Below are 15,719 nucleotides of genomic sequence, written 5' to 3'. Positions count from 1 at the left end.
GGGGCGGGGCTGCGCCTGCGCGACTCCGCCGCGCGGCTTTCCGCTTCCGGCTCCGCGCAGCGAGCGGCTGAGGCGGCACCGAGGGTGGGCGGCGGCGGCGCCGGGAGGCTGGCTGTGCAGCGGCCCGCGAGCGGCCTGCGAGGTGCCGCGCCGAGGTGAGGGCGGCTGGACGGGCGCTCCGGGGGGAGGCCTCGGGCCCGCGGGCGCCGTCGGGCACTGGGGCGGCCGCCTCCGAGCTGGCGGCGAATGCAGAGGTGGCGGCGATGCCCGCCGGTGCCCTCCGATCCCCGGCCCTTGGACGGTGCCCCGTCCTCTCGATCGGGAGGGGAAGGTCATCGCTCCAGGGCCAGGGGCACCTGGGGCAGGACCAGGGAAGCGATAGGAACCGTCACTGTAGCCAGCACCGGGGCTGGAGTCCTCCGCCGAGAGCTCACCTCCCGGAGCAGAGTTCCTCTGCCGCGCGTGTGGGGGCAACCAGCCCCGAAAGGGCATGGGCTGTGGGCGCACGCACCCCTCGCTCCTCCCTCGGCGTCTGGCGGGAGCATGGAGACGGTGGGTGCCGTTCTCGTTGCGGGCAGCAGGAGAGGCCCTTGGCGTGGGCGCGGTCTGTGGTCGCCGACGTGCTCTTCCCACCTGTCGCTCCGCTGAGACCGAAGCGCTCAGATGCCTGGCCCCGAGGGTCGACGTTCTCCTGGAGCGTTACCCACGGAGGGAAGAAAACGGCTCCCCCGGGCCTCGGGGGGCGGAACGCCAGCCGGCAGGTTAAGGGACCCTCTCTTCTGGTTGCCTAGGGAGCGTTCAGGACAGTGCGACAGCCCCGTGGCCCAGGGCGATTTATGGGGATGATTTTGCACGTATCCGGGTGAGTGATTAATCCTGGAGCTATACGGGAAGTGTCAAGAGCACAGGCTGGAGTGACAGATCACAACCTGGTTCTGGTCCCAGTTTCTGCCACAAATTAGCCATGTAACCTCGCCGAACCCCGGTCTCCCCATCTTTAAGCCGGGAATAAGGACTAGTTGAGGATTTGATGTGATAATATGTGCAAGGCGCGTAGCAGAGTGCCTGGCAAATGATGAATGCTCAATAAATGTCTATTTTGTGCACATGCGCATGCCCTGTATCTTTAGGTTGTATTTTTAGGTTGCCCTTCCCGGTAACACACGGTCTGGAAAGTGTGAGCATTTCGGTGGTTGTTGGGACAGGGTCAGAGTTTACACTTCATCAAGAGTTTACAGCTTCTATCGGTCAGGTCCTCTTGAGAGAGAGAGGGAGGGGGAAAAAAGTTGTTTTAAAGCAAATAAGAGCAAGCAGCCAGAAGGCATAATAACTTAGTTCTTGTAAAGCAGCGGTTCTCAACCTATGGGTCGCAACCCCTTTGGGGGTCGAACGACCCTTTCACAGGGGTCGCCTAAGACCATCTGAAAACACATATATAATTACATATTGTTTTTGTGATGAATCACTATGCTTTCATTATGTTCAATTTGTAACAATGAAAATACCTCCTGCATATCAGATATTTACATTACGATTCATAACAGTAGCAACATTACAGTTATGAAGTAGCAACGAAAATAATTTTATGGGTGGGGGTCACTACAACATGAGGAACTATATGAAAGGGTCGCGGCATTAGGAAGGTTGAGAACCACTGTTGTAAAGGTACTTTGTTTTCCTTTCAATTAGCTTTTCACTTTTAAATGCCATATGTTAAAGGCAGAGCGGTTCTGTGATTCCTTTCTCTCAAGCTGATTTGAGAATGCCCCACTTTGAAAGCTGCCTGTGCCTACACTGCTTCTGGCAGAGCCGGATGTAATTTTTATTCTCGTCACACAGTAGCAATTACCATTTTCCTTGTCCCCAGCCGCCGGGACCAGGGCTGTGGTCAGCAGCCGTGCCTCCCTGGGTGTTTACCTTGCACATGTTCAGCATATTTCTGATCCTTCAGTCAGAGTCTCCTTCATTCTTCCTCACTCCTCCCCGGGCCTATTTCCATTTCTTCAAGTTCCAGCTGACTTTTCGAACATTTTCATCACAGCTTTTCAAAAATAACTTAAAGCCGGGAGAGTTTAGTAAGTTCAAGCAATTGTGGTTTCTTTGTTGTTTGTTAGTTACACTTTACTTTCCCCCTGAAAGTCATAAAGAGCTGCCCTTTTCAAAACCCTGGCCAGGTGCAAAATAATTGCAGTCACAGCTCCAGTGCTGCCTGTGGGACCTTTTCGGGGGAGGGAAATGGGTGAAGGGGGAGGTTCAAACTGATGAAAACAGTGTCCTCCCGAGAGCTCCGTGACAGGACCCCTGCAGCTCTGCTCATTCTTGTTAAAATTGCTTTGGGTGTAAACTAAACGCAGCTTGCTTGCTTCTCTGCTTTTGTTCTTAGATAGGTTCATAGTTTCCACTGAGAATAAAGTTGCAGTTGGTTATGTTCAAAGCAGCAAATACCTTCACTGATTTACATCACCTTTTGAAAAAAATATTCTAAAGGTTTAAGTATATACATTTAACACATTGTGGGGAGGTTATGTTTTAAAATCATGTCACTCTTTTTCAGCCTAACAGTTTTACTGAGATATAATTCACACACCATATAATTCATCCTTTTAAAATGTGCCACTCAGTGGTTTTAGTACAGTAACAGAGTTATACAACTGTTAACACTAACTCCAGAACATTTTATCAGCTGGTCATTCTTAGCGGTGGGTATCAGAGGAGAGGAAGGTAAAGCAGAGATGTGGTGGGCAGCTGCCTCTCCACTGCAGCGTGCGATGGAGGGCTGGAATCAGGCAGGACCCTGCACCCGAGGACAGTTATGTGCTGTGTGTGGATAACTGATTGCTGAGATTATTTTGCAAAGTGAAAATGAGTTTAGAAAGAAGAATAAATCCACGGTAGAGGTCCGTGTGCTCTCTGCTAAGTGAGGTGGACAGTGACTGACCAGACACGTGTAGCGCAAAAGACTCAGCGTTGTTGGGTGTCCCGAGCAGTAAGGCGTCCGCTCTGTGGCTTTCGGAATTCCAGGGTGTGATCAATGGCAGGTTCTTGTGACCCTTTGCAGTGTCCATTGGGGGCTCCTAATCCAAGACTATAGCGAGAGACGGGAAGATGGAAGCAGTGAGGCCCTCAGCACGAGTGGTGGGACTGTAGAGTGGGGCGGCCACTTTGGAAAACAATCTGACTGCTCCTCAAAAGGTTCAACACAGAATTACCATAAGGTCCATCAATTCCACTCCTAGGTACGCGCCTAAGAAAAATGGAAACCTAAGTCCTCCGCACAAAAACTGGCGCACAGGTGTCCGGAGGAGCGTTGTTCACAATAGACAAAAGGTGGAAACAACCCAGATGCCATCAGCTAATGAGCGAAAAATAAGATGCGGTCTGTCCATGCAGTGGAATATTGCTCACCCACAAAAAGGAATGAAGTTCCGACATACGCTGTAACGTGGATGAGCCTTGAAAACGTTATGCTAAGTGAAAGAAGCCAGACACAAAAGGGCACATATTGTCTGATTCCAATTATGAGAAATATCTAGAAGAGGCAAATCCATAGAGACAAAAAGTAGATTAGTGGTTGCATGGGACTGGAGGGAGAGGTAGGTGGGGAGTGACAACTAAGAGGTACAGGGTTTCTTTTGGGGATGTTAAAAAAAATGTTCTAAAATTGATTGTATGGATGTACAATCTGCATGTGCTAAAAGCCGTCGACTGCACTTTAAAAATGTGGATTACGTGGTATGTGGGTTCATCTCACTGTCAGATAAGAGGGGACAGGAGAGCTAGAGCTCAGTGGAAGTGGCTATGGGCACAGTCAGAATTGTAAGAAATGGTTTGAGATGGAGAAACTAGAGGCCGAGAGGCAAAGATCAGACAGCTCTGAAGAAAAGGGGACAGCTTGCCAACATCATGATTTACAGCTGGATTATTGATATGAATAGATTCTCATTTTCCTAAAGTCAAGTATAGGCTCCCTGCCATGTAGCAGATGGTTACAAAGTCCTCTGTGCCGTCCATTGTAACGGCTTGAGACAGAGATGTGGGGTCAGACCTTCATCCTGGACATAGCCCGGCGTGGGCAGGAAAGCCCTCTGTCCTGTGGAGTGACGGTTCACCGTGCGCACAGCGTGTGTGAAGGCTGAGTCGGACAGCATGCTGTTGGTTGGATAGAGCTGACACGAGCGTCTTATGGACTGGTGTGTTACTACGGGTGACTTTCTGGCTGTTTCCATCAGTGGGCTTGGCAAGGGCGGAGGCTGGAGACAGGGAGCAGTATTGGGAGATGACTTGGATCTGAGCAGTGTGGAAAGAGGTCAGTCTGTTGGGAGATAGATGTGTTGGGGCTTAGTTGACAGTGTGAGGAGGAGTTTGACGGAGGTGACCGGGTAGGTGGTGGGCCCTGAGTCATCAGCTAGTTGAACTCTTTCTTGTACTGCGTGGGCCCCCATTAGTAGATGACCAGTTCACACTTCTCACATTTATCTTGCAGTCAAGAAGGGGAAACTGTTCCCTGCCTTCAGATCTGGGGTCTCTTTTCCACTACCCCCACCTCTTCCCAAGGTCTTTCTGGGTTCAAGCACAGGGAAGAGTAGCCCTTCATAGGCCTTCAAGGCCTCTAGGGGGGGTAGCGCTTTGGGTGCAGTAGGGGCAGGGCAGAAAGCTATGTACAAGGTTTAGAAAGCAGCCACTACCTTTTAGAGCAAGCCTGTCAAACTCAAAGGCTCACACGGGCCAAATAAACAGGGTGTAAGTGTATGTGGGCCGCAAAAAAAACAAAAGCTTCAATTTTCATAAAAATGTAGGTTTATTTCAATAGAGACATGTTGAATACAAAGGACTGAAATAAATGAGTCATCGTTAACATAAAATAATAGAACATTTTAATAAAAATTCATATTTTTTCTTGAACATTAACTTACCAGACAATGAATAACTGCACAAATTAATAAGCGTAACGCAAATAAACCTATTTTTCTTGTTCTCTGAAAGTGAAATATTTCCTGTTGCGCACACCAAACAAGTCAGTTCAAGATTAATGACGTGGCAATCAGCTGCTAAAATATTCGCTGCTAGTATTAGTGGAGAGAAATGGTGCGCCTGCGCGTAAGGCGCGTAAGGGAAATGAATGCAACACGATTATAGTCATCAGTCATTAGCGAACGTTGTAGTTTGTTATTAATAATTATGTATAGCAGGATATTGTAAAAATTAAGTTATGAAATTTTTATTAAAATATTTCTTACATACCGTTATATTGGCTGGGCCACAAGATATTCGTTGTGGGCCGTATGTTTGACATGTTTGTTCTAGAGGTTGGTGGTCGAGGGAGGAAGGAGAGTGGCAGAGAACCTGCCAGCTAAGTATTGCAGAATCCACCAGAAATGAAAATGAAGTCAGCCTGACAGTGGAGCAGTGATCTGGTTAATGCGTTTTTAACTGAGGCCACAGTTTCAGGAGTCTGCCTCCTGGGAGCCAGCGCTGTCCGTGCCCTTGCAGTTGTGGGCTTTTTTGTTCATTCCCAGCAGTTACCAGCCACCCAAGTCCCCGCACAGCGCACTATGCATGGGGAGTCGTGGTTTTGCAGACTCGAGGGACATCTGCCTCTGTCCTCTGTCCATAATTTATGGTTGGCCTCTCCCACCACATTGATCTGGTGAAACGTCATAACCAGTGGGTTGACAGAATAACAGCTCCCCAGAGACCTACCTCCTAACCACTGAGAACTTGGAATGTGTGACCTTACAGGGCAGAAGGGACTTTTGGTTTCTGATTAAGTTAAGCATCTGGCGATGGGAGACTCTCCTGGATTATCCAGGTGGACCCAGTGTCATCAAAAGGGATCCTTATGAGAGGGAGAGGAGGGTCCAGGTCTGAGGAGGAGATGTGAGGATGGAAGCAGAGTCAGAGAGAGAAGATGCTCCACTGCTGGCTTTGAAGGTGAAGGAAGGGTTCATGGCCGCTTCTACACACACGTGCGCGCACACACATACACACACACACACACACACAAACCCATGAGCCTGTGGACAGAGAGCTCAGGTCATTGGAGATGCTACTTACACCCTCTAATCTCAGCTTCCTGTCTGTAACATTAGAAGCATGACAGCGGATGGTTATTGCTTGTGGAGTACTCAGTAATGTTTGGGTGTGTTCGTTTGTTCATTCACCAGATTATTACCAGGCTCCTACTGTGTGTCAGGTACAAGGGTTGCAACAGTAAACAAACGTAGCTCTTTCTTCCTATTTGAAAAATATAACTTTATTCATGAAGTACAAACTAAATTAAAATAATTTATTTTAAAAATGAAGTGCAGTCATAGCTGGTTTGGCTCGGTGGATAGAGCGTCGGCCTGCCAACTGAAGAGTCCAGGTTTGATTCCAGCCAAGGGCACATGCCCGGGTTGTGGGCTCAATCCCCAGTGGTGGGTGTGCAGGAGGCAGCCGATCAATGATTCTCTCTCATCATTGATGTTTCTATCTCTCGCTTCCTCTCCCTTCCTCTCTGAAATCAATATATATATATTTTAAAATGAAGTGCAACCTGAAATTTGAGGAACAATCATATGTTACATCTTGTAAATTACTGCTTTTAAGTTGTCATTAGCCCCACCTGACCTATTATCAGGAAGCTAAAACTTTTAGTGTTTCTCCCTCTTCCAGAATGTTCCAAAAGCTCCTCAGGGGAAAGCCCTCCAGCTTCCCCTCTGGCTGAGGAGAGCCCTGCTGTCCATAGGGTCAGCCATTCTGCTTTTTAAAATTGGGATATTGTAATTCACATACTGCAATATTCACCCTTTTAAAGTGTATAATTCAGTGTGTGTGTGTTTTCATTCTTATCACCCCAAAAGGAAGTCCTGTACACATTAGTAGTCACTTCCCTGTCCCCAAGCCTCTGGCAACCATGAATCTACTTCCTATCTCTATAGATTTGCCTAATCTCAACAAATTCCTATAAATGGAATTCTACGGTGTGTGGCTTTTTGCATGTGGCTTCTTTTACTGTTTTCAAGGTTCATCCACATGGTAGCCTGAATCTAGCTATTTTTTAAAAATATTTTTTTATTGATATCAGAGAGCAAGGGAGAGGGAGCGAGAGATAGAAACATCAATAATGAGAGAGAATTATTGATCGGCTGCCTCCTGCACACCACCTACTGGGGATCAAGCCTGCATCCCGGGCATGTGCCCTGCCTTGGAATTAAACCATGACCTCATGGTACATGGGTTGATGCTCAACCATTGAACCACAACAGTGGAGCAATCTAACGATTTTTTTAAATCCATGACAACATGACCATTAAAGGAATAGTGACATGGGACATGTCAGGGTGGGCCCAGTCTGCCCCAGGGGCAGTGTCGTTTCATCGGTTGACCTGACCCAGTGTCCTCTAATGGGTGTTGATTAGTTTCCTATGCTGACTCCTTGGTTGAGGGGCGTCATGGCCACTGCCTCTGCCTCTGGGTCCTACCTATGCTGTCCCCTGAACACTTAGTGAATTGGATAACTGATCAACAGTCAAGGGAAGCAGAAACACAGTTAAGATGAAATGTAACGGCCTTTTAAATGGGAAAACTAACCAATCACCGAGGAGCTTGGTCCCCGGAGATTTTAAAAACTAGGGTTGTTTCCCAATAGTCAGAATGTTCACCTTATAGATGGGTCCAAAGATGGGGGCTTCTGGGACTCTATATAGCACAGTCCCTTAGATGGGTGTATTTCGTTATGACTGTGATCATAATGAAAACTAATTCTTTACCCAGTGACCCTGCACACATGAGGGCACCCAAAGTTTTACCGAAGAATACTCATTTTCATTACTCATGATAGACACTGGTATTTTCTGTTATATTTTATGTTGTGAGAAACTTTTTCCAACTCACTAATGGATCACAGTTTACAATGTCAAAATGCAGCCTCGGAATCCCAGGACACTATACAGTAGGAAATGTTTAGGAAAAAGTAAGTGCTGGCACTACCATTAATAGCTTTGTCTGTGTTTCCTAGGGCTGCTGTAATAAATTGCTACCCCCTGGGTAGCTTTCAATCAGAGAAACATTCTCCCGGGAGTCTGGCATCAGGGTGTCTGCAGGGCCACATTCCCTCAGGAGGCTCTGGGGAAGATCCTCCCTCACCCCTTCCGGCTTCTAGAAGGTGGCCCTAGACGTTGTTCCTTTGGGTTGTGGCTTCCTCTCTAGTCTCTGCCTCTGTATGCATTTGGCTTTCTCTTCTGTGTGTTTGTGTCTGTCTGTGTCCAAAACTCTCTCTCTTTTCTCTTACAGACGCACCAGTCATTGGATCTAGGGCCCACCCTAAATCCAGGGTGATTTCATCTCGAAATCCTCATACTTCTGCAAAGACCCTAATTCTAAATAAGGCCACATTCCGAGGTTCTGAAATTTGGGAGGAACCCTAGTCAACCCACCAGGAATCTTCTGTATCTTGTTACTCATAAATAGAACAAGTTTACAAGTAACTGGTCCTCATTTCTTAGGTTATTTTTTTAAAAAACTCAATCTTTTTTTAAAATATATTTTTATTGATTTCAGAGAAAGAGCTAGAAACATCAGTGATGAGAGAGACTCATTGAACGGCTGCCTCCTGCAAGCCCCCCACTGGGGATCGAGCCCACAACCCAAGCATGTGCCCTTGATCGGAATTGAATGTGGGACCTTTCAGTCCAAGGGCCGATGCTCTGTCCACTGAGCCAAACCGGCTAGGGCTCTTAGGTTCTTTTCAACATGTAGTTCTTTTCACATATTTTAAAGTTAAAATAAGTGTTCAACTTGGACTTACTCTTGGGAACCCAGTAAGTCAAGAGAGGAAAGGGGAGAAGATCTTAAGAAGAACTAGCTTCTTGTTTGAAAAGCTTCTAAATCTGATGTGTCGCTAGGCGATGTCGTCGTGCGACCATCACAGAGGGCACTTACACAAACCTAGGTGTGCGACCTACCACAGGCTAGGCTGGCACAGCCTGCTGCTCCTAGGCTCCAGCCTACTGCATGTTACTGGCCGCAGTTTGCCGACCCGCAGTTTGCCGACCACTGGTGTAGGCAGTTGCAACATCGTCGTAAGTATTTGTGTATTTAAAGAGACCTAAGCATAGGTAAGGGAAAGTAAAAATACAGTATAAAAGATAAGAAAAAAGGGCCCAACCAGCATGGCTCAGTGGTTGAGCATCGATCTATGAACCAGGAGATTGGTTTGATTCCAACTTGGGAAATATGCCTGGATTTCGGGCTTGATCCCCAGTGTGAGGCGTGCAGGAGGCCGCTGATCAATATTTCTCTCATCATTGATGTTTCTATCTCACTCTCTCCCTTCTTCTCTGAAATCAATAAAAATAAATTAAATAAATAAATAAATAAATGATAAAAAATGGTGCACCTGTAAAGGGCACTTACCACAAATGGAGCTTGCAGGCCTGGAAGTGATTCTGAGTGAATCGGTGAGTGAGGGCGAGTGAGTGTGAAGGCCTAGGACACTCCTGCACACTACTGTGGACTCTAAGAACTACGCTTAGGCTACACTACATTTGTATTTATCTTTTGTTAATCCTCACCCGAGGATATTTTTCCATTGATTTTTAGAGAGAGGGAAAGACAGAGAGAAACATCGATGTGAGAGAAACACGTCAACTGGTTGCCTCCTACATGCACCCCAACCAGGGCTTGGGCCGGGGAGGAGCCTGTAACCAGGGCACGTGCCCTTAACCAGAATTGAACACCAGACCCTTAGGTCTGCAGGCCGACTCTTTATCCACTGAGCCAAACCGGCTAGGGCAGGCTACCTTACATTTATAAAACAACCTGAGATTAAATCAAGCACAAAAGAAAATTATACCATCAAGAGACAAGTATTATGTCCTGTCCATAATTGCATGTGCTATACTTTATACAACAAGCAGCTCAGTAGGTTTGTTTACACCAGCATCACCACAAACTTGTGAGTAATGCATTGCACTATGGTTATGATGGCTACAGTGTCACTGGGTGATAGGAATTTTTCAACTCCATTATATACGAGCCCATGGTCATGTATTTGGTCTGTCATTAACCATCATATGGCATGTGACTGTATAAAAAGATGCCTGTCAAATGTTTGCCTATACTCTACATTTTAGAATATATTCCTTCTCTGTGCATTAAAATACCACTTTCACCAAATACAAAAGTTTTGTAGACTTTAAGGGGGGAGGGAGGGAGTGTTCCGTCTGTCTAGCCCTGCACATGACATTGTTTTCTTCCTGACCTTGAGATGTGAGTTGTAAAATAAATTCAAGTTCACACCTTTGCAGTTCTAAAAAGAATACTAATGAAGGTCTTTGCAAGGTTCTGGAATTTTCCTAATGTAGGAGCTGGTTGCTGGTCTCCTTTAATGGTCATGGCCAGCATCCTTAGGATTGTCGGGATTTAGAGATGCTCAGAAACCAGCTCGTACCTGTTTGCTACCAGCGTGCAGTATTTGGGCCTCTGGAATCCAGTAATGACTTCACAGGGTCAGTCACCACTTTACTCCATTCTCTTCTGCATGCCAGGGATTAAACGGGGGAGCTTCCCATGAGCCCAGCAGGCTGCATTTTGATTGTTGGGAATGTTCCTCCTTCCAGAACAATCCAATTAGATACAGTTATGAGGGATCCGCAGACTTTTTCTGTGAAAAGCCAGTAGTAAATATGTGAGACTTTGCAGACCACAGTCCTTGTTGCAGCTACTCCACTGGAAAAAGCAGCCCCAGACCACACAAAAACAAGTGGGTGTGGCTATGTTCCCATAAAACTTTATTTGCAAAACAGGTGGCTTGCCGAGAGCCCAGTTGCCAGCCCCCATAACAGTGGTTCTCAACCGTGGCTGCACATTAGAATCACCTGGGAATCTTTTGAAAATCCTGGTTTCTGGGCCTCATCCTCCGGAAATTCCGTATCTTTGTTATGGGGTGGGGCCACAGCATGAGTAACAAAGAAACAATTTCCGGAGCGTGAGGCCCAGAAATCAGGATTTTAAAAAGATTCCCAGGTGATTCTAATGTGCAGCCAAGGTGGAGAACCACTGCCCTATAACAACCCATGATTGTTCCCGTTCTGATTCTAGGGCCATGACTCTGACCTTGTAAAGCTGGTGAGAAACAGGTGAAGGGCACAGGTGTGAGTTAGCACTTGGAGCTCCCTGTGGAGGATCTTTTCTAAGCCCCAAGGACACTGGTACAATTGCAGTTGTCTTTTTACAGAAATGCATTGCCCTTGAATAATTTCCCAGGCCATTGAAAGCAAACAGGTTTTTTCTGGCATTGCTGTGCATGTTTGTCTTTCCTGCCTTCCGCCTTTAACTGAATGCTTTTTATCTGCTGAAAGACAAACCCACGGGCCTCTGTCAAGTGTTTGATTTCCTCTGCCCTTCTTACAGCCACCTCTGCTAACATTTGCTCTTTATTTCTCCCATCAGAGGTTTTTAAAAAAGGTAATAAGGCCAGTTGGGGAAGATTTCAGATGTATAGTAGCTGAGTTAGTCTGTTCAAAATCATTTCTTTTCATTAAAGTGTTTTTCAGCCACGTCATTTTGATTTGTGTATAGTCAGTTGAATTAACATAATTATGTTTTAAATGCCTGAGAGGAGCGAGGAATGCCTCGCTGGGTCCCAGCAGTTCGGCATCTGGCCTTGGACCCAGAGTCACGAGAAACACTCCCAGGCAAGTGCTTTTTCTGGGTCTGAACTGCCCGTGTATGATGTTGAAGGTGCCTCCTTTCTGACACCAGAAAATAGTGTGAAATCGAGCAAGGGGCCCGCAGGTGAGCTCAGGGACAAGCCTGAACAGTGCAGGGCGTCTGTTCTTCTGCACGTTCCTTGTCAGGTATGTTAATAAGGAAAAGTCTCAATCCACCATGGTTGAGGAGTAGACATTCTGAAGTTCAAGTCTCCTGCAGCATTGCTTGTACCTTTTTTTTTTTTTTTTTTTTTTTTACCATTTTTAAGTGTAGTTCAGTGGCATTAAGTACATTCACATTGCTGTACATCCATCCCCACCATCCATCTCTGGAACTTTCTCATCTTCCCCACCTGAAACTCTGTCCCCTGCAAATACTGACTCCCCCAGTCCCCAGCCCCTGGCACCCATCCACTTTTTGTCTCTATGAATTTGACTCCTTTAGGGACCTCCTATGAGTGGAATCGCACAACATCTGTTCCTTTGTGACTGGCTTATTTCACTGAGCATAATATTTCCAAGGTTCATCCATGTTGTAGCAGGTGTCAGAATGTCCTTTTTAAGGCTGAATCCTATACACCACATTGTTTATCCATTCATTCGTCAATAGACACTTGGATTGTTTCCCCTTTTGGGCTATTGTGAATAATGCTTCTGTGAACATGTATCTTTGAATCCCTGCTTTCAGTTCTTTTGGGTCTACACTCAAAAGTGGAATTCCTGGGTCATACGGTAGTTCCATGTTTGACATGTATTTATTTAAATCCTCACCCGAGGATATTTTTTCCATTGATTTTCAGACAGAGTGGAAGCGGGGAAGACAGGGAGGGGGAAAGAGAGAAACATCGATTGTTTGCCTCCTGCATGCACCCAGACCAGGACCGGGGATCAAACCCACAACTGAGGTACATGCCCTTGACCGAGAATTGAACCCGTGACCCTTTGGTCCACAGGCTGATGCTCTAACCACTGAGAAGCCCAGCCAGGGCCCATGTCTGACTTTTTGCAGAATCACCAAACTTTTTCACAACAGCTGCACCATTTTACATGCCTACCAGCAATATATGAGGATTCCAGTTTCTCTACATCTTCATCAACACTTTTCATTTTTTAAAACTATATCATCTGGATACACCAAAGTAGTGGATTTGATCCCTGGTCAGGGCACATATAAAAATCAAACCGTAAATGCATAAATAAGTGGAACAACAAATCGGTCTTTCTCTTTCTCCTACCCTCCCTCCCTCCCTCCCTCCTTCCTCATTCCCTTCTTCTCCCTCTCTAAAATCAATACATAAAAATTAAAAGAAAAAAATTGTGTCATGCTAGTGGGTGTGAAGTGGCATCTCATTGTGGTTTTGAGTGCATTTCCCTAATGATTTGTAATGTTTAGCACCTTTTTACATGCTTGTGGCCATTTGTATGTCTTTAGAGAAATGTCTGTTCAAGCCCTTTACTCATTTTTGAATTGGATTATTTTTTATCATTGAATTCAAATTGTAAGAGTACTCAGCCCAGCTGCGTGGCTCAGTGCTTGAGCATTGACCTATGAGCCAGGAGGTCACAGTTTGATTCCCAGTCAGGACACATGCCCAGGTTTTGGGCTCAGTGTTCTCGGGGCAGGAGGAGAAGCCCACAGAAATATTAAGGTAATTCTGAGCTAATCATTCTTCAGCCAGGCTCACCACTTAGTTGGATGAAAGTTCCCACAGGGCGTTAATTCGGGTACTAGCGTCAGGTTAGAGCTAGACCACCCAGGGTTCCATCCTCCGCTCGTCCTCACTGGCTGTTGACAGTGTAACTTCGACAGAGATGCAGGAAGTGTCTCAAAGCTGCTGGCAACTGGAGGGGTGGCCTTCTTCTCAGTGTCACAGAATGAGGACCCAGAAGCCTCAGGGACTGAGCGTATTGGCTGCAGCCAGCAAGGTGGACTGAGTGTGGTGGGTGTTTCCATTCCCTGCCTGGGTCTGAGGCAGCGTTTCCCAGCCTTGGCCTGTGGACATTTGGGGCCAGGCAGTTCTCTGGTGGGGCCACCCTGTGGCTGAGTAGCATGCTCCGTGGAGACCTATTCGATACCAGCAGCATTCCCCCAATAGCAACTATCAAAAATGTTTCCAGGCTTTGCCACATGTCCCTTGGGGAACAGAATCACCCCCAGTTGAGAATGACAGGTCTAAAAAAGCAGCTGTGTAAGTGTGAGAGGATAAAATAGGACCAAGTGACAGCCTATGAGAAAGCAACTTAGAGATTTCAGTTGATAATAACAACAACAACAACAATAATAATAGTTTGAGCCAGTGGTTGTGATACAGCAGTCCTCCCCAACTCCTCCCCTTGCCCCCGCAAAACATAAAAATTAAAAAGGATGTGGTTACCCAGGGGTGGGCAAACTTTTTGACTCGAGGGCCACAATGGGTTTTTAAACTGGACCGGAGGGCCGGAACAAAAGCATGGATGGAGTGTTTGTGTGAACTAATATAAATTCAAAGTAAACATCATTACATAAAAGGGTATGGTCTTTTTTTTTTTTTTTTTTAGTTTTATTCATTTCAAACGGGCCGTAGTTTGCCCACGGCTGGGTTAGGCTGTTGTGGTACCAAGACCACTTGCAACAAGCAGGGACCCTAAGAACACTTCATTCCATGCCTTATCTCATTCAGTCAGTCCCCAGGCAGCTCTGCACCAGTCTCTCTACCCCTAGAATCTCAGCTTCTCCTTGGCTCAGAAACCTCCTATGCCCAAATGTCATCCCTCGTCTCACCCTCTCCTGCACGCCGCACTCCCATGTCAGCTGCCACCTGCCATGGCCTGGAGTCCTCATGGGCCGCTTAAGTGACTTAGATCTGAAGTGGGACTCGCCACCTCTCCATCTCCCAGTCTGAGTCTGCCCTTCCCAGGTCACCTGTGTCGGTCCTGTCCCTACATCTACCTGCAGCCCCTTCCAGTCTACTCCCCACGCTGCAGCCACTGTTTCCAGAGGCAAATCTGATCTAATACCTGCGCATAAACCTTTCTGTAGCTTCATTTCATTGGTTAACTATAAACTCTAAGTTTGAGTCACTCGACAAGCCCATGCCCAGCGGAGCTGGAGGGGAGGGGGGCGAGGGCGCTGCGACGTCTGCCTCCTTGCTTCAGATCCAACTGTAAACAAGGGTCCTTCCTGTGGTGTACTTGGGGCCGCACTTTTCACAGTGTTGTGCTTTTCCTTGATGATTTCGTTGTAAATGGCCCAAGCACAGTGCCGAAGCTCTGTCTAGATTCTGGAGCACTGGAAGGCTGAGGGGCGCCTTGCAGAGAGAACTTGTGTCAGACAAACTTCAGTCATGTCTCAGTTATCCTGCTGTCGGCCATCAGTTCAGTGTTAATGAATCGACAGTATATATTAAATGAGGCATCTTTTAACCAAAACACGCGCAACACCGTGATGTGTTGATGGGTTGACCAAAACATGACCTTGCATTCCCTCGAGGAGCAGTGGCTCGGTATTCGCCAGTTCAGTGTTCACAGCAACTTTATAGACATAACCACGGAAATAATGAGCATTAACTGTTCATAGTATCCACATGGGGGTGGTGCTGGAGGAAATTAAAACCAGAAGAGGGGGTGTGTGTTGGGCTCTTGCTCCTGGGGCCTCTGAGGAAGTGGGGGACAGGCTGAAGGAACAGTGACTGCAGGAGCTCCAGAGGGGGGTGTATGTGTTTGAGGGACATGGATGGCGAGGTGGCTGGAGCCAGGGTGGTGAGATGAGGGCAGGGAGCTGGCAGGACCGTGGGCCCAGAGGCCAGCTGACTGTCTGTAAGGCCTCATAGCAAATGTTAGGCTTCGTGGGCCACGTCCATCTCTGTCACATATTCTTTTTCTTCTTTTCTTTACAGCCTTTTAAACATGTAAAACCTATTCTTGCCTCACAGAGATGCTGGATTTGGCCCTGAGGCCACATTTTGTTCCGTCCTGACGGCCGTAGTAAAACAGGGCTCCTGAGGGAGATGGGACCCCTGGCGGACCCTTGATCAGAGGAGGAGTCCA

At 47.0% G+C, this 15,719-nt stretch overlaps 1 protein-coding gene across 1 annotated transcript in view; it reads left to right on the top strand.

Annotated features, from left to right (window-relative positions):
- The window catches only part of ARHGEF18 (Rho/Rac guanine nucleotide exchange factor 18), a 55,513-nt gene continuing 39,794 nt past the window's right edge, over positions 1 to 15,719 (top strand). Inside the window, exon 1 of the mRNA XM_059695732.1 lies at positions 1 to 155. The gene's annotated coding sequence lies outside the window, so the exon portion shown is untranslated. The remainder of the gene's footprint in view (positions 156 to 15,719) is intronic.

The sequence above is a fragment of the Myotis daubentonii genome, chromosome 5 (assembly GCF_963259705.1).
Source record: "Myotis daubentonii chromosome 5, mMyoDau2.1, whole genome shotgun sequence".
NCBI lineage: Eukaryota > Metazoa > Chordata > Mammalia > Chiroptera > Vespertilionidae > Myotis > Myotis daubentonii.
Note: the sequence above shows the minus strand (reverse complement) of the source record. Positions and strands in the feature narration are given on the sequence as shown.